Source organism: Andrena cerasifolii, chromosome 8 (genome assembly GCF_050908995.1).
Source record: "Andrena cerasifolii isolate SP2316 chromosome 8, iyAndCera1_principal, whole genome shotgun sequence".
Classification (NCBI taxonomy): Eukaryota; Metazoa; Arthropoda; class Insecta; order Hymenoptera; family Andrenidae; genus Andrena; species Andrena cerasifolii.
The window spans coordinates 4,378,270-4,404,218 of record NC_135125.1 but is presented as its reverse complement, the minus strand read 5'-3'; the positions used below and the strand labels follow the sequence as shown (position 1 = coordinate 4,404,218).

The 25,949-nt window shown below is 40.1% G+C and overlaps 1 protein-coding gene across 3 annotated transcripts in view; it reads left to right on the top strand.

Moving 5' to 3' along the window:
- Window positions 1-25,949, top strand: part of Hs3st-a (Heparan sulfate 3-O sulfotransferase-A) — a 271,429-nt gene that overhangs the window by 119,267 nt on the left and 126,213 nt on the right. For all 3 annotated transcript variants that reach the window (XM_076818284.1, XM_076818285.1, XM_076818282.1), the window contains exon 2: window positions 19,843-19,929. The gene's annotated coding sequence lies outside the window, so the exon portion shown is untranslated. The remainder of the gene's footprint in view (window positions 1-19,842; window positions 19,930-25,949) is intronic.

Here is a 25,949-nt window from a genome sequence, read left to right as displayed (position 1 = left end):
AAGGGGTTCGAGTGCCTAATAAGAAGTGAGAAATCTTGGACTTCCGCCTTTCCCATCAGATCTTTTCGAAAACGGCACCCATCGATTCCTTATGTTTCACCGATGAAACTGACACCAAGAACGACGTAATTTGCAATTTGTATTCCTTATGTAAAAGTAGTCCGATTTACATGACATTTGGTACGATCCCAATCGGGAGAAAGCCAGGAATCCTTTGGTGTCGCTTTCATATCGATACGATAAAGAATAAAGAATTTCTTACAACGTTGTAATGCATATTTCACATTTTCACCCCATGACTGTGGGACGCTGACCTCAATTCGCTACGGTCGGCCGAGGGTTCATACCTGTTTCAGAAATAAAATAATTCTTTATTCTTTATCGTATCGATATGAAAGTGGCACCAATGAATTCCTTATGTTTTTCCGATGACGATCATACCAAATTTCATGTAAATCGGACTATTTTTAACCAAGTCAAGTCAGCTTGAAATGATATAAATCGATTTTCCATGGAATTTCCTTCATTATGGTCCGAATACGTCGTTCTTGGTGACAGTTTTATCGGCGAAACATAAGGAATCGATGGGTGTCGTTTTCGCAAAGATCTGATGAGAAATGCGCGAGTCGAAGATTTCTCACTTCTTAGTAGGCAGTCGAACCGCTTCGAGAGTCGAAAGCCATAAAATCGGGTGAGGCGTTGTGGGGGGTTGTCCTCGCTACGGTGTACCAGACCGCATCCTTTGACGGGCGTAGCTCCAGAATTACCCTGTATCTGGAAAGAACGCTGATCCAATTGGTGACGATAGAATCTCCTCCCGCAATGATCCTTTCACCACTGCACAGTACTTAATTTTATCCATGCACGCACGACGTATGGTCTGACCAATGAAAGGGTTAAATATCCAGTTTTGCCGTTTTTGTATCAATTAAATGCGTGTACATGAAATCGGTATGTTTTCAGATAAAAAATATTTGTGAGCTATTCAAAGCGACGGGGAGTGTACACCCGATCAAATGGAATAGGCGGACCACGCACAGGCGAGTACAAGAAATTGATGTTGTGGCGGCATTCCATGCCCACCCCACAACCTCAATTCGTCAGCTAGCGGCAAATTCAGATAAATCAAAATCGACAATTCAGAGAATCATAAAGAAAAATGGTCTGAAGCCGTATAAGCCGAGCACGCAGCATAAATTATTTCTTAGAGATTGCGGACCACGGATTCAATTTTCGATGTCGATACTGCAGCAACTCGGAGAGGATCCAGAGTTCATCAGAAATATCATGATAACGGACGAATGTATATTTTATACAAATGGTTTGACATGCCATCAAAATTCACGAATGTGGGCAACGGAAAACCCATATTGGATACGTGAAGATAATATCCAGTATCGCCAGTCAGTTTTAGTATGGTGTGGTATTTTCAATCGAAAAATATATGGACCCTATATTTTCGATGGAAATGTAACGGGAGTAGTGTATTTAGAAATGTTGAAGAATTATCTGGGAGATATTTTGCACGATATGTCACTGGGAGAAAGACGGAACCTGTGGTTTCAACAAGATGGTGCTCCGGCACATTACGCGAATATCGTAACGAGATGGCTGAACGAGACATTTCCCAACCGCTGGATCGGTCGCAATGGAGCAGTAGCATGGCCACCACGATCCCCTGACCTCTCGGCCTGCGATTTTTTTCTTTGGGGTCATATTAAGCAAACAGTTTTTCAAACTCCTGTTGAGAACAAAGCGGATTTGACACAAAGAATTATTGAAGCATGTCAAAATGTTCCAGCCGAGATGTTGGAGGAAGTGGAATCAGCATTTTGCCGACGCATATTGAGCTGCATTCTCAATGACGGAGGCCACGTGGAGGGGCAGCCGCCCGAAATGCGAATTCCATGAGTACAGCATTAGGGATTGCAATCGGGTAAATCAGTTAAAAAATTTTTTTCACTGATAACGTAGTAGATATCGACGGAATTAAGGAGCGCATGTATGCGCTACATTGCAATAGATAATTTATCGAATTACCGATAAAAATTTGGCGAGTTTTTGGCGAGTTACCGGTAAATCGCGAGAACTACCCTCAAAACTAGGCCAAATTTTTATCGGTAATTCGATAAATTATCTATAGCAATGTAGCGCATATATGCGTTCATTAATTCCGTCGATATCTACTACGTTATTAGTGAAAAAAAAATTTTAACCGATTTACTCGATTGTAATCTCTAATGCTGTCCTCATGAAACCACGACCGATCCATTGCTTGGGAAATGATGAGTCCAGTCATCTTTTCATCGCTGCAGTACCGTCTTGTTGAAACCATAAATTTTACGCTTCAGCAAGTGGCATGTCGTGTAAAATATCATCCACATCATTTTCCGGAAATTCTAAATATGTTGCTCCTGTTACATTTCCTTCGAAACAAGAAGGTCCATATATTTTTCGATTGAAAATACCACATCACATTAAAACCGAGTCGCGGTACTGGTTATTATCTTATTTTGATAGCATGTCATGCCCTTCGTATAAAATATACGTACATTCGTCCGTTATCATTAAGTTTCGTACAAACTGTGCATCGTCTTCCATTTTCAGCAGTATCCGCATCGCAAATTCAATCCGTAGTCCAAAATCTGTATCAAATAATTTATACGGCTCCAAACCATTTTTCTTTACGATTTTATGTACTGTCGATGTTGAGTCATCGATCTGAATGGTCACATGTATGTGTCCTTCCGCGCCGCGTGTAAAGATCACCATGGTGCTCGACCGACGCTCTACATAAATTGGTCCTTCGAGCTGGATCTCGTGCCACGAGGCCCTAGATCCGCATCCACACGGCCAGAGGGGATTCAGCTGCACAGGAGTGTGGCATCCTGCATCTTCACCAATAGAGTCTGGAGACAGCAGCGCACAGGACGCTGCATCCAACGCAAGGACCGGCGAATTCGACAGCGTCAGCAGAGCACTTTATTCGCCAGGGACAACGTCCTGGTCAACGCATCAGCCAACGCCAAAAGGGCTGCTGAACATCATCCACAACGACGGAAAGCGTGAAGGAAGCGCGTCCGTTCACGAGGCGAGGACACCACGCCACCGTTGAGCTGGCCACTTGGACGAATCACCGCCGTGCATCCACGTGACGACGGCGTCATCGGCGCATTGCGTGAAGCGTATCGCGCCACTTCCGATAGATACGTAATCTCCTCATTGTACATAAAGTTGTACCAATGTTTTATTCTTAGACATAAGGTACTACTTCATAAGTTGTAACCTACCATCACAACGTTGCATTAATTTAATCTTCTGCATGTTTGTAATCGGCGCCAAGCCTCCGTACCGCACCTACGCGCTCCATTCTGTTGAACGAGATTGTTCAAGGGGGGCGGCATGTTGAGTCGCCCATCTGAATGGGAACCACTACCGTGCTGGACCTCAGCGCATGGTCATATGTATGTGTCCTTCCGCGCCGCGTGTAAAGATCGCCATGGTGCTTGCCGAAAGACAACCGAAGGCGAGTGCGAGCGTGCATCGCGCCTCAAGCAGGAGACGAGACGGCGCGCCGTCTCTTCGTCATAATTTTCCGCTATTGTGCGAGCTGATGTTGTCGGGTTTGCATGGAACGCAACCACGTCTACTTGGTAGTTGCTTCAAAAAGCTCACAAATATTTTTTCTGTAAAAACATACCGATTTCATGTACACGCATTTAATTGATACAAAAACGGCAAAACTGGATATTTAACCCTTTCATTGGTCAGACCATACGTCGTGCGTGCATGGATAAAATTAAGTACTGTGCAGTGGTGAAAGGATCATTGCGGGAGGAGATTCTATCGTCACCAATTGGATCAGCGTTCTTTCCAGATACAGGGTAATTCTGGAGCTACGCCCGTCAAAGGATGCGGTCTGGTACACCGTAGCGAGGACAACCCCCCACAACGCCTCACCCGATTTTATGGCTTTCGACTCTCGAAGCGGTTCGACTGCCTACTAAGAAGTGAGAAATCTTCGACTCGCGCATTTCTCATCAGATCTTTGCGAAAACGACACCCATCGATTCCTTATGTTTCGCCGATAAAACTGTCACCAAGAACGACGTATTCGGACCATAATGAAGGAAATTCCATGGAAAATCGATTTATATCATTTCAAGCTGACTTGACTTGGTTAAAAATAGTCCGATTTACATGAAATTTGGTATGATTTTCATCAGAAAAACATAAGGAATCCATTGGCGTCACTTCCCTTTAGACACGATGAAGAAAAGAATTTCTTAATACGCTGTAATAGATATTTCACCCTCGAGTGCGGGGGCTCGATCCCAATTCGTTACGTTCGGCCCAGGATTCGTACCTTTTTCCGGAAAAAGCCATAAAAATCGGGCGAGGCACTGCGAAGAGCAGCCCTCGCCTCGGGGTACCAGGCCGCGTCTCCTTGACGAGCGTCGGGCGACTCCTGCCCGAGAGGAATACGATTTACTTTAATTATAGTACATGTGTGTTTTGTAATAAAGTGTTTCTATCGTCTCCTGAATTTAATAACTGGCATCCAGACATCTACGCTCCTACAATCCACCGGCAATACTCCTCGTGGAGAGACACAGGAAGAAAAGGAGTAGCCCGCTGTCGACGCGTCATCCTCTCGAGTATAAACACGAGCTTCGATATCAAAACAAAAGCGTGCGTTGACGTATTCCGTGCGAGAGAAGGTGGGCATTGGGGAGGAGGTATTGCTGTGACGAGGGCCTCTTCAAGAGAGCAGCCGTTTGTGATGGATGCAAATCCGATTGGTTCTGATACAATCTGCTCCCTATGGTTGAAATTTAGTCTATCAACTTTCACTCCTCCTAACCTTACCAATCCAACTTGCATCCCTCCCAAAAGAACCGGCCATCCGAGCGTAGAAGCAAGTGCGAAATAAAAGTAACGATGCGCTTCTCGATACCGCAGATGTACCTACCTAAGTAGCATTTCTGACGGAAAAGAATTGTCCAGCCTTTGGGCCTGCCATTTCTGGCGTAGACCTTTGGCAGGTAAGTATCCATTTCAACAGGCAGTGCCACCCGTGGTGCCAGCAAGACCGCCCCCGGTTTTTACCATTCCAGAGGGGTTTCTTGCAGTGAAAATCAGTAAATTTGCAAGCGCAATATCTTAAAAACCAGTGGAAATAAAGTGTATACATTAAAGCTTATTGAATTTGTCTTGGAACGCACTATCAACTCAGGTCTTCAAAAAAAATAGTTCCATTTGAAAAACCGAACTTGACCATCGTATCTTTTAAAATAATAATCGAAAACAAAATTCGTTCGCGCTAATAAATGGGCCCCCTCGAACCATGCAATTCCCTATTTTTTTTATATTTTTATCGACAATACTTTAGGAGATATCGCGCTGTCCACTCCTTAGTGGGACACCCTGTATATCTTTATTCCATTTAGTGTTTTTCTTCGGGAAATACGAGCTCATGAAGATTAGTTTTACAGTAAACTTTTACTACAATCTGCATGTGCTCGAGGCGATTTCAAGTAAAAATTTTCACGGTCTTACTTAATTAATTAATTAATTTTCACATATTAATTCTAGGCACTATCTAAAACCGGTTTTTAAATTTTAAAAACCGAGTAGAATTAATATGTGAAAATTAATTAATTAATTAAGTAAGAGCGTGAACATTTTTACTTGAAATCGAAAATTAATTTAAAATTTAAAAACCGGTTTTAGAATTTTAAAAACCGGTTTTAGGTAGTAGAATTAATATGTGAAAATTAATTAATTAATTAAGTAAGAACGTGAACATTTTTACTTGAAATCGAAAATTAATTTAAAATTTAAAAACCGGTTTTAGAATTTGAAAAACTGGTTTTAGGTAGTAGAATTAATATGTAAAAATTAATTAATTAATCAATTAAGAACGTGAACATTTTTACTTGAAACCGAAAACTAATTTAAAATTTAAAAACCGGTTTTAGAATTTTACAAATTTATAGAAAAAGACGGTTTTTAAAAACCGACAAACCCTAGCAGAAGCTTCAGTATGTATCTATTACATTAAAACAGAACCAAGATGCACGCAAAAATCGTTAATTCTGGAGCAGCTAGAACGAGCAGAATACATTCCCAGAATTTTCCCGCCAATTTCAGTCACACCCTGCCCATTGAACCGCGCGATTCCCCCTGTTTATCAGAAGCTTCGCAAACCATAATCGTAGAGCGTCTCCGGAGTTGCCCCGAAAATATCCGCCGCTCATCTAGCTCGAGAACCCCCAGGTAGCAGCCTCCGTTGGTACGTTGATTACCCCGGTAAAAGGGGGGGTTGTCGTCCCCTTCCAGCCACGAAATTATACCTGATAGCGGTGGCAAACTTCAGACCGTTCCGCGGGGTGGAATAGAAGGGGGTCGTCAGAGAGCAGCCCTTATCAGAATGGGTTGGGACAAGAAAGCCATGAAGGGTCGAGATGATAAATCTTTAAGCAAATTTAAACAGAGGAGGCTTCGGGGTCGTCGATATGTTTCTCACTAGGGCTCACGGGGTGGTGGAAATGACAAGGGGTGGGTTGACTCTCGCGGAAGTCCCCAGGGCGAGATAGGGGCGCGGAACGTTCCTGGGAGAGGATCAACGAACAGCTCTGCGACTGCAGAAAGGTATATACAGTCAATTGGTCTCGAGGTCTGACACATTCCTCCCTCTGTGCGTTTCTGCCGGACTCGGCGTCGGCGAGGGGGAAGGGGTCGATTGTACAGCCGAGATTAAATTTGGAAGGTTTCGTGTTATGCGCTCGTGAAATTTAGAAAGGAACGCATTCCCCCACGAACGCCGGGGAAATGAAAGGAAATTTTCCCCCCCGGAACGAAAACACCTCTGTGCAGGTGGCGGAAATGGTAAAGCTGTTCTCTTTATGGGACGGTAACAATTTGCCCGGGGCAACAGACATTGCGTGTGTATCGCAAAGGAGATTATATGTTTCTGTGTTTTTATATGGCCTGGCTGGTCATTGATAGCCTCAACCGTTTTGGATGGTTTGCGTATTTTGAAGGGGGACATTAAATTACACTGCGTTCCATATAAGAACGTACCAACGCCTCTACCGATTTGCGACCGATCTGCGCAGCTCCCACGGATCTGACACACGCGATTGGTCGTAGCACTTTCGCGATTGGTCGTGACACTTTCTCTGCCGGTTCACTACCAATCAACGGTGTATCCCTGCGCGAAACTAGTACGCTCTAATGTGGAACGCAGTGTAGCAATGGAAATTTATTAGCCGGAAAGTAACGCTTATAAAACTCAATGAGAATAGCATTCTGATATTTAATCCTTAATTCTGTGCCGTTTTGTAAATCGATTATTTCCATTTGAAATTCTTGGGTAATTCTTTTAGCTTTCGCATTTATAAAACCGAGGCTGAAAATCTGAGCACTGAATTGATTTGCGCAGGAGCGGCTTTAGCATCCTTGGCACCCCCGGCAAAGATTATCATGGCGTCCCTTCAAGGGCACGAAAATCAATCAGCAGAACGGATATAAATGAATAAACGCATACAGCGGCGCCTCTAAAAATTTGGCGCTCCGGGCGGCCACCCTGCTTGGCCCCTCCCCCCTTAAAGCCGGCCCTGTCCCTGCGCGAAACGAGTATGTTCTAATGTGGAACGCAGTGTAGAGGTCTCTATTTCACGTGTAGGTACACTAGAGTGGAGCTTATTTTTCAATTATGAAAGTATGATCTTCTTACTATAGCAATTTGTTCCTTTTTATAAAAAATAAAATCGAGCAGAATATGAGCAGAATTGTTGGTGAAATTTCCAATATAGGTAAATGATAATTATGTGGAAGGGCATGGAAGACTAGAAATTGTTTCAAATGCGTTCATTTTTTCATTAAGAAAAATAGAAACTGAGAAAATGATTGTGCCCCATCTAACGTATAATTAAGTAAAACAATTAAATAGTAGATTGTACCCTGACAAGAGGAAACAGACACTGTGTGATGTTGGAGCCTCTGCGGACAATAAATTTAACAAATTATCAAATATAACTGTAGATGTAATGTAATGTAAATGTAAATGTATAAATTAAAATGTGGTCATTATATGTTGACTTGAACTACCCCTAACTATGAGAATGTGTTGTCCAAAGTTTTCACATAGTGTTTGTATATCTAAGGGAAGAAATCACGGCGGTAAGACATAAAAAAGTTTCTTTTTTAACTTTTAAGCTCCACCCTCGTGTACACGTGTATTAAGGTGGTAGTTTACCCTCAACAGACCAAAATCAGGCCCTTCTTCAAACGCATATTCTCAAGTACTAAATGAATATAGAGATAATTTATGTTGTAATTTTTAAGCGTCATTTCGTTGACTTTAATGCGCAAAAAGAAAATTTTAAATATATTTATGGGAAAAAAGTTAGAAATATAAATGTGAGAGGGTGGACGCCATGCACCGTTTAATGGTGAACATGATTCCGGACAGGTGAATTACCTAATACACAAAGTAAAGGTATTTTTATAATCTGTAAGACAGTATCCACCTTGTGCAGGAAGCAAAATTTTGTTAATCAAATTAATACAATTCTTATGCTGATGTTTCTGAGTTTTCTTCTTTTATAGGAAAATATATTTTTCTTTTTTTTTTTAAGAATTTATATTGAAAATGTGCTCCCAATATATGGAGGGGAATAGTTTCCTGCAACTCCCTGTAAATTTTCATTCAAATCGTTCGAGCGATTTTCGATATTTTACGTTCACCGTTTTGGAAAACGTAGTTTCTGGGAAATCGCGTTTAAAGGTGGACATCTTTATCCGATCTCATGTGCAGGCTCGTACATTTTCTACTGTAATTAAAAGATGTAGCTTACGGAATATGCAAACATTCTAAAAAACAATTTTCGAAAATTTTTAGGGTAACCTACCCCCTTTGATATATGCGTATAATGATTCAGTTTATGAGTTTGCAATATTTGCTTTGGTAATGAAGGTCACAGCGATGTACGAAAAGGCTATCGAAGTGAAATGACGCAATCGGGAAGGGAGTGATTAGGGACGTCCTCGAATTACGTAAGGGTAATTTTGGTGATTTCTTACCTCCTCCCTCCCCCAGTGTAAGAATTCGTAAGATTTTATATTCCAACCCCCTTTCCCCCTTCCATACATAATATTTTATTTCATTTCAATTATTAAAATTCTTTTAGAAGGTTATATAATTCATCTAACTCGGATTCGTGTATGCGATGAATCATCGGATTTTAGTTTACCTACTCATATTGAAAAATAAATTAAAAAAATATTACGTAAGACTACCTCAGACAAAGGAGAAATTCCATCTCCCAAAAAACCTTACATAATTTAAAGACGAACACTTATTCATGATTCTTTAAGTTCTAAATTAGAAATGTATGCCTTCGTTTTCGAAAAAAGTGACTTTGGGGGTCTGAAACATTTTATTACCCAAGCTCAATTTCGGTAGGAATTTCAAATGCTCAAATTCAGTTTAATTAAATTTCATCATTATAATTTTCTGTCCATTAATAAAGAACTACATCCAGGATCTATTCTCTTGTAGTATAAAACGAACTACTTAATTGTAAGTTTGCCTGTGAAACTCGAGCGAGGAAACAAACAAAATAGTCTACCTCCTGTTTTCATACCACCTATCAGAAGTAGGGTAAATCCGGGAGACGCGGTCGGGCCGGAGAGTTGGTCGAGTGGCTGTGTTCAGACTCTACACCTGTGTGTATGTAAAAGTGTGTTAAGGTTCAGAACAATTAAATCTGTAGGCATCAACTGTTTCGACCAACTCTCCGGCCCAACCGCGTCTCCCGGATTTACCCTATTGAAAATACACTCCATAGATGACAGAACATTTTCCAGCCACAGGCGATAGAAACTGAATACTGTTACACGTAGGATTCTTTATTAACCGAACTTCTATATTTACCTTCCCTGTAACGTGAGTCGCGCCCCAATTCATGTGCTCGCGAAAATTAATGTTAACGCGGGTTAATCTGATTTCACTTGGCAGTGACGTTCGGTTTATGAGATGGAAGGGGATGATCGGCAGAGGCGCGCTTTCCCCGCAATTTATATCGGGTTACGCGGTCACTGGATGATAATATAGCCCGTGTTCTTCAAATATTAACGACGCGTTGGTGAACCCAGCCGGTGGCTGTTGCGTTCGACCGTTATTATTGCATCTGCAATAGGCGCTTTTCAGTGATGTGCGCAGCATAATCAGCGACTAACCGCGGCACAGCCTGGCAAAAGAGCCTTAATGGCTAGTCGCCATCAGCCATCAGCCATTAATTCCTAACCATATTCACAATGTCGAGGCAGAGGAGTTGGTACGTTCAAAAAGAACCTCGAGTTAATTTCATTTCCCATATTCATTGATATTTCGTTGAAATTCCTTTGAAATTTCGTGACAATAATTAAGGGGTACAACGCAGTAATGGTCGATTCCGAAAGTAAGATCAACTTTGCAATTTTGTTTTAAGTTCTGCAATTTATTAGTGCATTAAAAATTCATTCTTCGAGGAAATAAAATGGAATAATAAATAATCATTATCAAATATTAATTTTGCGTGAAATTATTCGTCTCCGATGTTACTTCTGTACACGAGGAAAATTTGTTTTGTGATTGTAAAGATTTCTTTTTAGGGGGTAGGTTACCAACAAAATGTTTGAAAATTGCTTTTTAGGATGTTTGCATATTTTGTTAGCTACATCTTTTCTACGTATTTTAAGCGCAACCCGGCCCCGAAATTTTAAAAATTGAAGGAATTACAGTAAAAAATGTACAAGCCTGTGCGTGAGATCGGATAACGATGTCCAACTTTAAGCGCGATTTCCCAGAAACAAGGTTTTCCAAAACGGTGAACGTAAAATCTCGAAAACCGCTCGAACGATTTGAATGAAAATTTACAGGGAGTTGCAGGAAACTATTCCCCTCCATGTCTTGGGAGCACATTTTCAATATAAATTCTTAAAAAAAAAGATAAAAAATATTAAGCCCGTATAACTCTGTTATTTGCCGCTCTTTTTCACTAATTTTTTTTTTATCTACCTTAATCTTATAATACAATATCCTGAAAGTTTCAGAAAAATCGATTAAATACTTTTAAAAAAATCCAGAAAAATGCCTCGATTTTCAGCTAGTTACACTAGGCTCCTCCCTCAAGGGGACTAGGCAGTCGAAAAATCGATTTTTTTATTGCATTTTCCGAAAGTACTATCTTTTCTCAATAAAATGCCGCTTGGTCTATAGTAAAATTTGCAAAAGTGTAGATTTGGCAGCTAAAAACGTCAAGCGGCAACCCATAGCGTCGCCTTTACCCAGAAACTTTAAACGCGTTTTCCTCGAATATTTGTTACTCTTCATTTTTTCCTGACTGCGAACGAATTGAGGTTCAGATAGACTTGGAAAAAATTACAGGATGTGTAGAACATGTGTCATTTCGGCGCAAACCTCTGATATGGTCTGTAAAAATTCAAGATTTTCATTAAAAAAATCCGGTGACTTCTTAATTTTTTTTATGAAAATCTCGAATTTTTACGGACCATATCAGAGGTTTGCCCGGAAATGGCACATGTTCTACACATCCTGTAATTTTTTCCAAGTCGATTTGAACCTCCATTCGTTCGCAATCAGGAAAAAAATATTCGAGAAAAACGCGTTTAATGTTTCTGGATACTATAGGTTGCCGCTTGACGTTTTTAGCTGTCAAATCTACAATTTTGCGAATTTTACTATAAACCAAGCGGCATTTTATCGAGAAAAGATAGTACTTTCGGAAAATGCAATAAAAAATCGATTTTTCGACTGCCTATTCCCTTAATCTAATGACAGAGAACTGGCTTGAAATATTGACAGTACATCTTAAGGAACTATAATTTGCCTCAGACCTCAGAACTCTCCAAAGCACGATCAAATTTAGATACAAAATTTCACCCTAAAGTGGATCAACTGAAAAGCATTTAAACAAACATATCTCTCCCCTTTTACGACCTATAAATTATCCATTCCTAAGGCAAATGGACAACTTTATAGCGTTCCCTGCTACACAATTGAACGATTAAAGTGAGCTAGCACGAACAGTAGAAGGAGCCTCGCCTGTGCTCGGGGTATTTTCGTGATTTCAGCGTGCTAAGTACGCGCGTATACGTGCACGAGGCGAAATCTAGGTCGTTTCAGAGTGCCTGTACTGTACGGCAGTGAACGTTGACCGTTAAACAATAATAGACCCATCTGAATAGAGTGAACTTGATTCGGGGCCGATCATCCGCGCGAGGCTTGGCCGTTCATAAGGCTAATGAATTATTTTTCCCACGATGCAGCGCGCTAATTCCAATACGATCGAACTGTCGTACGGCAAGGACATAGTAAGTTATTTTCGTTGGGAGGTACGATTCAGAACGCGAACGGCGTTGAATAATTTCGTAATATCTGGAGCCACGTCGATTTCTGACGGGCGAACTCTCTCGAAGGCACTGTGCATTCGCAGACCCATGTACGTTATTGGGAAGTTTATTTCTTAAGCGACGTAATAGCCAGTTTGGCACGTTGACAACGGAGTAACTGATTTGGAAAATTGAACATAGACGTAGTTTTGACAGTTCCTTGTGCAGTTCTTCGAAAAGCTGTTATATATTTAGTGAATTACCAGCACATACGTTCAAGATTAAGCCTAACGACGCATTAAATTTTAGAAAATTGTTTAAAAATTACAATCTTTTTATGCTTCTATTTCAGTATATAAATGTTTATAAACTGGGATGGGTAATTATGCAGAATAGGTGTTTGCTCACCGATTTCAATGATTTTTGGATATGTTGTAAAACTCAAGATTCTGAACAACTTTTCCCTGCACGTGTTACCGCTGCACGACCTTCGTTTTCGAGATATTTGCGAAAAACTTCTGTTGATTTATTCCGACGCAACGCGTCGTCGTATTCCACTTCTCAACTGGTCCCGGGTATTAGTATTGGTTGGGGATAGATGAATGCGGAGGGCGCGTGAAGCATGGTAGCGAACGGATATGAATTTGGAGATTTGAAACGTAATTTTTTTGCTAGGAAGAGGGTGTCTTCGAGAGCACCTGTTGGGTGTGTGGGCACCAACTGTCAACACCCCGAGTCACGTCGGTTCGCTAGCATGCTCTACGCGCCCCTAGCGCTAATCTAGCCCCAACCAATGCTAATACCCGGGAGCAATTGGAAAGTGGAATGCGTTGCGTTGGAATAAGTCAAAAGAAGTTTTTCGCAAATAGGTATCTCGGAAACGAAGGCTAGCTTCATCATTTGTTTGGGTCCCATGCTGGCGCATACTCTGCCGCGGACGCGTACTGTAGGTACGTATAAGGTAAATGTCCCAATACCTGGACATTTAAGGTACGGGGGAAACGCGATTGAGAATTTTGCAGCTATACAAGTCGATTTATATAAAAACAATTTTGCAATTACGTGGGGCAGTGCGTGTACTATATCATTAAAAAAAACAACATGTTATTGAATTGAATAATTTTGTGAAATATTAAAAATTCATAGTCCTTACAATGGCCCAATTCCTGGACACATGATGAAACATCAGCAATTTGGATGTTTTCTAGGGAAATTAAATAAAAAAACAACACAACTTCTTCCATCGAGAGTGGTACAATAACATGCTTCATATCGAGTTTTCTATTTACTTCATTATTTCCCTAAAAAGAATGACGAAAATGACTGTAACTTTGCTTCGTCCAAGGTGACCTAACCCTTTAAGGGTTTAAATGAAATGTCGGATTTAAAACGACATTTTTTATTTATATCTAGTAGAACGTAAACTTGTTAAATTATTCTCGAAATTCATAACTATAAAGTAAGCTTGTCAAAATACTTTCTATTGCATACCTAAAGGATGGTACGTGCGGGCAGGAGTTGATTCCCTATGCAAAAATAAATCAAAAGTGTTTTGTAACATTCTTTCATCCGAAACTGTTTTCGAGAAAATTGATATTCAAGAAAAAAAGGAAAGGAATTTATCAGTAAATACGGTATAACTGTGAATGGAATGAATCCTCGCGTACAAATAAGTCTCAATTGTGATCTCGAAACAATCGATTTGAAGGTGGAGCCGCTTTTTAGATCTTCAAGCTCGATTTTCTTGAAAACGGAGGCTTAATTAAAAAAAGCTATTCTACGATTTCGATTTATTTCAAGGATTCACTTCATCAGCAGTTGTGCCATATTTGCCATTGCATTCTACCAGCTCTTAGTCAGGCGCATGCGTGCCAAACAAAGCTCCAAACCGATTTTCTCAAAAACCAAGCCTCGAATGAAAAAAACTGTATCCTACACTTCTGATTTATTGTTGCCCAAGAAATCACCTGCTGCCCGCTTGTGTAATCCTCCCGGCCGCGCCCTGTATACCGAAAAGATCACGATTCCACTTGCTCAACATAGAAAAGACCCCAAGAGTCACGCATCATCGCCAAAGACTTTACACTACCCGTCTCATCTACGCTATCCCTGAAAATCTTCAAACATCACTCCCGCGCTGGATGTTCGTTGCGTTCCAACGGCTGAAACTAAACCGCTCCACCGTTAAGCTATGGCTGGCGAATGAATCAAAGGCGGCCGTGATTACCCTCGCTGTATGCGCGCTCCGTGCTCCGTGGCCAAATTAGGAGGCGACACGGTATAAAGGGGTGCTTCACACGTACCCTATAAAAGAGTAATGGAGGTTGTACCTATGAGAGCTGGGGCTGTTCGCAATAACTCGCGATCAAGATATTAGGAAGGTGATAGAGGCGACGAAGACGAGGATATTTTTTAAGCGACTAAGAGCCAGTGTCTTCGAGACTCTCCGCCCCGTGGTAACCCGAGGGGGTGAATCCCGTTGACCTCGATTCCGTAGCACACACGAGGGTCCCTTAATCACCCTTGACCCGTTTCCCCGCGAAATTGTGCATACCACCTTTTCCAATCTTCCGCCTCTACATCGACAATGGTTCTTTAGAGACGGCGGCGGGGCTCCCTTGAGCATTACTTCAGGGTTGTGCACGGTGCTGGATACAGAGGCGTTATAGCGAAACTTCGATCCAATCCGCCACCGCCCTCCCCCTCGACAGCTTGTATCCTGCTCTTCCGCAGAGGCGCCTGTATAGTGCCGGTGAAATGGCTGCGAAAGAGGATGATCGACTCTTTTCGGTGACCGGGGATCGAGCGGTTTAGTCGCGATCTGAACCGGGTGTTTGTTTAACATCTTTGCAATTATGCATCAGCGAGATCTTTGAGTAGGGCGAATTTTCTGTGGGGCCGGGTTCTGTCGGTGCGATACAATTTACTATGGACTATACTATATTTACTATATTTACTATTTTTAGTATGGATTTAATTGTTGAATGTTGTGGTGGGGTCTCATGGCCCTCTTCATCATGCTTGAGATGCTTGTTTATTTCGACGTTCTTTCACGCGAGGATACAAAACAAGTAATTATGGTTTTATGTGCTTTACAAGTAAGGTTCTATTCGTATCGCTCGTATCAATGTACACTTAAGGGGGTATAGTCGCGTGATTTCGGATTTTTTTTTACAAAGAACCCCTAATTTTATTATTATTCAATTTGTTGCTACGTATTTATTTATTGATATTTAAACTATCTTTAAAAATTTTGTTAGTACAGAAAAATGAAAATCAAATGCAATGGAATGAGCTTTAATGATTGGGTTCGTTCTGGTGATCTGAAACAAAAAAATGTACCCTGGTAGCATTTATTGTTGGTATTTTGATGGCCAACTAATTCCCAACTTGGGGATACTGTGGGCCAACCAGGAATGCTACTAGGGTAAAGAGATTCTTTATTTGTATGCCTTTAGCTATAGTCGGTACTAGAATGATAAAAAAAATATTCACATAACCGCGGTTCATTGACACGGTGAACTAATTTTTTTAAACGATTACTTTAAAACAGTCAACCGCGTTTTATTTTTATTTTTCTCCGCTGAAGAAATTTTTAAAGATAGTTTAAATATCAGTAAACATGTAGCAACAAACTGAATAATAATAAAATTGATGGGTTCTTTGTAAAGAAATTCCGAAATATCGTGACGAAAATACCCCCTTAGGAGGGGAACCTGTTGTAATCGGCAGAAATCAAGATTCTTTTGAGGAATTTGTTGTAAAGAATCTATACATGCAATCTTTTTAAAATTTTCAGGCTATGTTATTATGTATTTCAAGAAGCGAACAAACATTTTTTGATATAGAATAAATGCGGTAATTGGAAATTGTGCAAGTGTTTCGGAGCGGCAGAGTTGTTCAACTCCGCGCAGTCTAGAGTTCGTTGTAGAGGCCTGAAACCGAAACTACCCAATAGTTTTGTGTTTTAAATAAAATTACGCTATGGCTGAACCTTAGCCCGGAATGATATTATTAAATTTAATAAATTTTATTGCACAATTAACGTGGAATTTTGTAGTGAAAAACGCATCTATTTTTTCAAACACTCACCATTATCTTAATTTTTCATTTTTTAATGCGGAGTGAGGTTCGCCTATAGCGCGAACACTGTAAGTGCCGAAAATCAAATTCTATACTATAATATTACCATCGGCGCGAAGAACATTTTCCAATAAATTTTTTTTTTTTTAAATTTGGCACTTACATTGTTTTGTACAAGGACTCTTCAATTATTGCACGATAACATCTGATGGAACACGCCGTAAAATTGTTCCGATCTAACTTGTCGATGCTGATTAGAAGGAACACGCGAACACGTCGCAAATTAACTCGACAATAGAAATTAGTTAAACCTGGAATTAATAGAAATTGGTGATCAGAAAAAAAGTAGCTTGGCGTGATCCAGCTTTCTCGTTAAGGTTGCTCAGCTCGTTCGGCAGGGAAGATAGAGAACAGTTAAACGTACAACTTTGCCCACGACCAATACTGACCTAATGAAACTGGGAATCCCTGATGGCGGATAAATAGCATCGGCATTGTTCAATTTGCTCGTGACGTTAGCCTCTCGTTAGTCGCGTGGAATTTCGATCGATCGCGGGCGAATTTCGTACGTTGAATGGTTAAAGTGTGCCACTGATGTGCAGCGAGTGAAAAAAATGTTTCCCTCCACTTTACTCGAGTTTTCCCATTTTATAATTGGCAAATAGTCAATTAAATTAGTTGAATATAGCAGTATTGATTGAGTAACAAATTAAAAAAAAAATATATATCATAGCGTCAGAAAACTGAAGTCTGGTATACCTATTTTATCGCAAGACAATGATATTGAAAAATTTCGTAATAAAATTCCTTGCATTAAGCCAGATATGTCTATTTTGCATAGGCAGTATTAACTTAAAAACGATGGAAAATGTGTAAATACATCCGCAACACCAATCGTGAGCCAGAAAAGTATCACGTGTGAAAAGGCCCTAATGCAAGGAATTTTCAAGCGATACATATTCCATGCAACCTGCAACCTATTCTATCCAACATTTGCATTGATATTCTTCTTCATTCACTTCCCTTGCTACTATATCGACATAAATTTTCTCCACTGGTTATAATTGTTGGAAATAAGTCTTTCTAAGTTTCGCTTTCTTGCAACGAAGACGCGGCTTACCTATGAACGTCTTCCGGGGCATCCCGCGTTTCCTTTGTTATTCATACGGTGTGTGCATTCTAGGGCTGGGACTTTTCGAATAATTTAATATTCGAATATTTTACAAGTATTCGAATTCTACGAATAAACTTCGAATATTTGAGTATTCGAATGTTATTATTCGAATATTTGAGTATTCGAATGTTATTATTCGAATATTTGAGTATTCGAATGTTATTATTCGAATATTTGAGTATTCGAATGTTATTATTCGAATATTTGAGTATTCGAATGTTATTACTCGAATACGGATGTATTCGAATGTTATCACTCGAATACTGATGTATTCGAATGTTATTACTCGAATACTGATGTATTCGAATGTTATTTCCCGAATACTGATGTATTCGAATGTTATTACTCGAATACTGATGTATTCGAATGTTATTACTCGAATACTGATGTATTCGAATAGTGTGGTGTGAAGTGGGTCAAAATTAGCTTACAAGATTTCACCCTGACAAATGAACCTAAAGAACTTGATTTACACCATATTATTCGAATACATCAGTATTCGATTAACACCATACTATTCGAATACATCAGTATTCGATTCACACCATACTATTCGATTACATCAGTATTCGATTCACACCATACTATTCGAATACATCAGTATTCGAATACTTAAATATTCGAATACTTAAATATTCGAATAGTATTCGAATACTTTGATATTCGAAATATTCGCCAAATAATTAAGCAACTGAAGTATTCGAATATTCGAATACCGAAAAAATCGACAAATAGTCCCAGCCCTAGCATTCTAACTAATCAAAACGTATCTTCATCATCTTGTAAATTATAACTACCAATGTAAATTAATAATAAACAGCAGTAAAAATGGATACTATGTCTGCGAGTAAGATAAGTAAAAGAGTTCCAGTAAAGTGTTGGAAAATGTTACACTCCCTCTGTAAGCATCTCTCAAGGGGTGCGTCGAATTTCCTCGGCCGAAAGTTTCGAATTTCCAGAACAACGGAGGAACTTGGTCCTGCTGGGAAGCTCGCGAGGTTTAATAAAGAGTAACGTACGCTGGGATTAACGAGGCTGGAATTGGACAAACGATACAGCGGGAGTCTTTCCTTCGAGATTAAAATTTTTCTAGGCGCCATTACAGCACCATTACGCGCTTTCCTTGTAGCCATGTTCTTCGCGCCTGCAATATTAAAGAACGTTCGTGACGACGGTCCCTATGCAGGCGGGGGAAAATCTCGCATGATTTTCTCTCTTCAATTCCTCGCCCGCCACCCTTGCTTTTCTTTTCCTTTTCGTTGTAAAGTGTCTGTAATGAACACCTCTCCTCGCACCTGCAGTCAAAGCGCATTGCCTGCTTCACTTTCCTCTGAAATAGAGAACAGTATGCAAAGTATTCTATGTAACGTGAAGTAAAGAGATTCTCTAATCAAGAGGATCCTCTTGATTCTTCATCCTGCATCCTGATTAGCTTATTAATTTTTGGCATGGCAACTCGAAATTGTACATGGCGACTGTAGTCAAACTGTGTAACTACTTGGATCGACGAGGATTTATTGTAAAATTATCCTGACTATGGGAATGGACAAGATTTTTTTTCTGTGTGATTGTGCTTGGCAACGGGATGAGTTGTAACGAAGAAAAATTGTTAATGCTTCAGCTAATGATTAGTGCTATTTTGTGAAGATTCTTTCTTCTGCGAGTTACAGATTAGGTATTATAGTAAAATGTATAACTGAACGTTAAGCATTGAAAGAAATTATAATATTGGACTGGTGCATATGAAAAAAGTTCCTTTATTTTTGTGGTTGGGAAACAGTAACAATTGAGGGCTCGGATGCAATAAGGGGTCTAGCGCTCGAAATTGGGAAAAATTATTGTCCAAACGCTAAGAAATATTGGAAAATTAAATGTTGTTAAACTGTATTTTAAAAAATATAGTGTTGTAAAGCTCGTCACGACACACATTTTTTCTATTTACAGTTTGTTTGTCCAATCATTACTATTTGTGCTAAAAATTATAAACGACAAATTTTTCACCGTCCAAAATCATTATTTTTTTAAACATAAATTGCGATAACTTGAGTAAATATTAACGGATCGTTATGAAACTTAAAACATACCTTCGGGAAACTCTAGCGAAGCCATAAAATGTATGCACAAAACCCATTTTTCTATTTCCTAGAAAATAAATAACCAAACCTTTTTACGTGTGATTTCAGATTTCTGTGCATACGAATCTGTTTGCATGGACCTTGATTAGCTAGCCGCAATGCAAGAACTGCAGGCATCCAGAATAGCCGGAGAGGGTGAGTCCATTGTGTATCGACCGTTTAATTTTGCCTTCGAGACTATAAATATAATATTATTCGAGAATTGAACTTGACAGTGAAGGAGAGAGGAATGTGAACAATGAAGTCAGAGTAATAATTCCTTTAAGATTGTTAATAGACACATCTATAGTATGCTCATCAAAGAAAATTGGGGGTTGCACTAATGCGAATAGTGATGTGTTAGTATTAAAATATTTAAAAATGTCAAAAAATAATTTTGATCTTGGAGAAGATATTTAAGGTGAATGGCACTGTTAACGTTGATTTAAAGTAGAAATAATAAAGTAATTGCAGTGTGATATAATAGATTTGTTAATTGTTAGTTTGATTACCATTGTTTTCATATTGGGGGATGGAGTTCAGTATTAACATTAAACTGGAAAGAAAATTACACAGCAGTGGAATAATACATGTACCATCAATACGGAAACATTGATAGGTATTAGATACTCTTACATTCAATTTACTTAATGGGGTATACCCGTTTGAACCCTTGGAAAATGTGTACATTTTGTGGATTTTTTTACAAGTCAACGGCTTAATGAAGATTTCCCGTTTTTTTACTATCTTTAGATAGTATTGTGAACTACTTAAAAAAAAAGTTTCAGTTTAAAAACTATTGTTTTTCGGAAGTTATGCATACATATCCGCAAGTCTCTCGATCTTAGACGGCTAAACGGTGGGCCTGAAAACAGCTATATGTCTTGTCTGAAATCAAAAACAATAAAATTTTCTTATAAAGTATGTAAATAACTATCGTCCAACGGGGCTGATTTTGAAAATTTTGAAAAATAAAGAAATGGTGAGAAATCAAAGGTAAAGTTACATTTTTCTAAGAGAAAAGGCCAACTTTTTTCTTCATAAATAATAAACGTGGAATCGGAATAAAAAAACCCTCGTTGAATCATGTGGAATCTTATTACGATCCCGCATGCAAAATTGGAAGTGAATTGGTTCAACGTAGGCCGAGTTTTTAGGCCCACCGTTTAGCCGTTGAAAATCGAGAAACTTTCGGATATGTATGCATAACTTCCAAAAAACAATAGTTTTTTAACTGAAACTTTTTTTTTAAGTAGTTCATAATACTATGTAAGGATAGTAAAAAAATGGGAAATCTTCATCAAGCCGTTGACTTGTAAAAAAATCCACAAAATGTACACATATTCCGAGGGTTTAAACGGGTACACCCCCTTGAGAAATTCAATATATTCACTCGACATAGGGTGTTATGTTATGTTTTATTGTTTTCCTGCGTTTTAAGAAGGATGGCGTTTCAAGCTTATTTTTGCTTATATTGCCCAACGAACTATAGTCCCATTTTTCCCCCTCCTCTCTCCTTCGGGTCCCAGCAGCAGCAGCGCACCGGGAGAAAGGTGGTCTCCCATCTTTCCCCAGTGCACCGCCCCGTGATGCTTAACTTCGGTGATCTAACGAGAACCGGTGTTTTCCATCACGGCTACGGCCGCTGGTAAAATGACATAGGGTGTAAAAACTGTAAAGAGGAATTCAGAATTAAATTTTGGGTTCAAAGCCTGAACCTTAAACATAGCTGTTTTAAACATAAACCACAAAGAAACTGTTGAGATTTAGATTTCGAAATCTCGCGCTTCAAGTGCAACTTCGTTATATTCCCTCCAGGAGCAAACTGGATTGAATTTGGTTGCTCAGAAGATATAAATCCCAACAGAAACATTTTCTGAAGTTCTAAATTTGATGCTTTTAAAAATATAATCATTGTAATCAACACATCGCCATCGAAGAGTACGACAGCTGGATGTAAATATGGTAAATTAACGCTCTTAATCTTATGTCGGGAGGGTAGTTACAAAGTTCGACTGAAATTCATTGAATTTCCGAGAAAAATTGTTACGTGCTTGGAAACGTAACGACTACGCGAGTGTAATGTTTAGGGAAAACGTGAACTGGAACTGCCATGCTGCTGCATCACTTTTGTGCCCGTTTCGGTTAATCACGATGAAAACACCATGGCCGTATGGAAAATTGGATTTCCCCGGCATAAGCTGATTACATTTCAAAGCACAGCGCAATACACCACCGGAAAAAGAACAGTGCAGCGTGAAATAAACACTTAAACGAATTCTCGCATGGCCTCCTGTTTCTCGTGATTTAATGTCCTAAAGGACCTAAAGGATGCACAATCTGTTTCACCCTGTGCTATCGTAACATCGCAAACGATTCCTCGCTACGTCAAGCGAAAACTTTTTTTTCAATTTCCAACTGTCGATCGAGCAAAAGGTGTAAAAAGGGGAATTCCACTTGGTGCATCATTAAATCCCAATGAAATAGTAGAACTAAATTGGATCAGCTCCCTAAGTAGGTACCGAGATTAGCTCCCAATTGAAGTAACGATCAATGAGTTCTGAGTAAAAAATTAGTTTAGCCAGTACACACATATCTGTTTCAATCCATTGCGATATATTATTACGCGAAATATTTATTTATTTATTTATTTATTAATCATAAACGGGTTAAAACCCATATATGCATACTATATCAAATTATACTGAGGTGGGAGACGTGAGGGTGGTAATAAATTGCACTTCTTAATAAACTCAACAAAGAAATATGGTTTATTTTAACACCAAAAACTACTTTGGAGAAAATATCGAGCGGACGAACAAACAACCGCTCTACACGAGTCCTTCTAACCGAATGCCCCCTACGGTCGCGTTCCTTTCAGAATCGCAGGAAACGCGTACCGCGTGCACAAATTTGGGAAAAAACCCCGGGCCCTGAGAACAAGGGAGGTTTCGTCGCCAGGCAAATCCAACAGTCACGAAACCTTCGGTGGAACTTTATGACCTTACTTTGGTCGCCTTCTACTCCGCTCGAAAATTCGATGCTACGCACGCTACAATACTTAACAATGCAGAGAAAAATAAAAAAATAGAGGTGAAGAATGAGTAATGAGAAATGAAAAATGTACAATGAAAATGGAAATGAAGATGAGAATGAAAATGAGAATGAGAATGAAAATGAAAATAAGAATGAAAATGAGAATGAGAATGAAAATGAGAATGAAAATGAAAAAGAAAATGAAAATGAAAAAGAAAATAAAAATGAGAACGAAAATGAAAATAGAAATACATAGAAAATCGAATAGAAGTGAAAAGTGAGGGGAAATATATAATTGTTAAAAAAAAAAATTATAAAGAAATCGTCATGATCGACAAATGAGTATGCAAAGCAGCCACCCCCTCTCCCTGCTGATTCGTGGGGAAAATGAGAAATCGAAATTGGGTCAATATTTTTGACAACGGCCAGCGTCCAGCGTTTGGCAATGCTCGTCGGGGTATTTTCGTCGATGAAAACGTGACATTTGGATCGTGGCTCGTATCCAGGCCAATCACGCCTCGCAGAAGAATTAGCCGGTTTCAAGAACAACCACACACCCCCCTTTTGTGCACCCCTTTACTCCCCCCCCCTGTTTCCTGTTTTCTGCAATCCAAGATGAATTCCCCAAAGGCAGACGGAACGAGTAACCCCGAGCCAGAGCGCAGTTGCCGCGAAATGTTCGCTTGGCAACGAGCAACCGTCGAATTGGGACGAGCCAAACGGTGATAATGACCCTCGTGACTTGTCTTGCTTTCGTTTTTTGAGTCTTTCTCTCCTTGCTCCCAGTTGCTTCTTCCATCGATCTCGTACCTTTGACGCCTAGAGCCGTCTCTCGTTGAATCTCTACAGATATTCTATACCAGCGTTTTCCGATTGTGGAAAGATATATTAAAATAAAATTCGTGGGGTATTCTACTTTAAAAATCGATTTTTGTTTACATTTTTTAAAAAGAATATTGCTTCAAAAATGTATGTGCAAAACCCTATGTCCGAGCTCTTAAAATTAATAAAGTTACAGGTGTTTGAACGATGCGGCGACGCGCGTCGCCACGGGTGATATGGAAATCCTGAAACGCGTTTTCTCAAAACAATGTTTTCCAAATGGTTGCCATAATATCTTAAGATCTACTTGGCGGATTGATTGCAGATATTTTGTGCACCTTCACTGCACGTGTTTTTATCGGCCGTGTCGATATTAATTCATAGTGATATTTTTCTCTCAGTTGTTTAGTTCAGGAAAGGTACGAGAAACGTGAAAAAATCGATAGTCAAACTTCAAAGTGCCGCCATTTGTTTAAAAGTCGATTTTGTTCTTTCGGTTTGGCGCCCACTATAGCAGGCCTGCCCTTTACGGTGCGAATACCTCCCGAAGTTCTGGGACCCGGGCAACAGCCGGGCGCGTAAAGGTAGGACCTCCTACCCGCGATTGGTCACTAGAGCTGTACGAGTACTTGAATATTCGGGTAGCTTGAAATCCGAACCAATCCGGGACTCGGTTTCCAAGCCGAGCCGGGTACCCGAAAGAACCGAGCGGCTTGGAAAGAAACGAACGGTCCGAATGAAGGTCGAGCGGACCGTTCGTTTCTTTCCAAGCCACCCGGTTTCTTAGGGCCCGCCCGCTTACTTTCCAAGCCGCCCGGTTTCTTTCGGGCCGCTTGGAAAAATTCCATCCGCTCGGTTCCATCCAATCCGCCCGGTTTCTTTCGGGCCGCTTGAAAAAAATTCAAGTACTTGGTTCTGTCCGAGCCGCTCGGTTCTTTCGGGTACCCGGCTCGGCTCGGTTTTTCAAGCCGAGCCAGGCTCGGCTTGCTTTTTCCGGGTACTTGATCAGCTCTATTGGTCACAGCGATTTGACCCAGCGACTGGGCCTAGGCTGAATCTCCTTGCCTGCGACCAGGGGTGTGCGGGTAGCCGACTTTGCGGGCTCGGGACGGGCCGGAAACTTACGAAAGTATCGCGACCCCGCCCGACCCCACCCGAAATTTTCTGACCCGTCCCGAGGGCCAGGGACCCGATATGTTTTCTATTCTAAGCGCTTTCCCGAATGTGACGGGAGACAAGTAACAACCTTAGGTACTATGTTCCGGAAAAAAGGAAAGACATCTGTCTAATAAAACCGGGAGGGAATTTTTTTTTTGCCTCACTCAAGGGTTGTAGATAATATTCACATTCATACCAATTCATACCGCCTAAATACTAACCCTTATATTTATTATATACATATTTACAACGGTGTAAAGAACAGTAGGAAATGGTTTGTAAAATATAGAGATCCGTAAATTCCATTTCCCCCTCAAGTAGATCCTCATTGCGGATCCAGTCTTAATCCTAGTATAATCATCACGGAGGAATATCATCCCCCAGCCACCAATATTTGTTTATATTCAGCTGGTACCTATTCTCGGTATCCACTTTAGGTAGCACTAATGACACGTCCGCACTAGCTTATGCGACCTCGCTCACCCTTTCTGACGTAGAAGCATGCGGCCCTGGCTATAGTTTCAGCCATCCACATCAGAATATTCGTTCAGCCTTGCTCAGCGTATACGCATTCAAGTCTGGGTCCGGCTTAAAGGGCAGGCCTGCACTATAGTGAAACTCTTCCTAATTAAGAATCACCTTGGTACTTTTATTTCAAACGAACAGAATAGCTGAAATTACGGCAACCATGGGAAGACTTTTTTTTTAACGAATACGTTCAAACGCTTGCACTGCCACAAATTTCAATGGTTTCTCTCTACAACAATTTGTAAGCATTACTGAAATATGGATAAATATACGAGCCAAAGTTCGACAAAAACACTTGTATAGATGCTCTATAAAAAAAATACCAAAAAGTGTTTAAAACCACGCGCTTTCGTCTAGCATACCCCATTAAATGTTAAAGAAATGTGTAAATTATTTAACGAGAAACATACGCCCGACTGCGAAACTTGACACGGCGCGGTGCCATCGGCGCACTGTATGCGAAAAGAAGACTGTCGAGGTTGGGGGTTCCGCGAAATTTTAGCGAGTCTGCAAGGATTCCGTGGGAAAATCTAATTGGGGAACGGTGTTCTATACTGTAGGAGAAGCTCGTTCTATGTGGCAGATCGGGAATATAAAATATTGTTGGTACTGTTTGGAGAGTAAGATGTGAT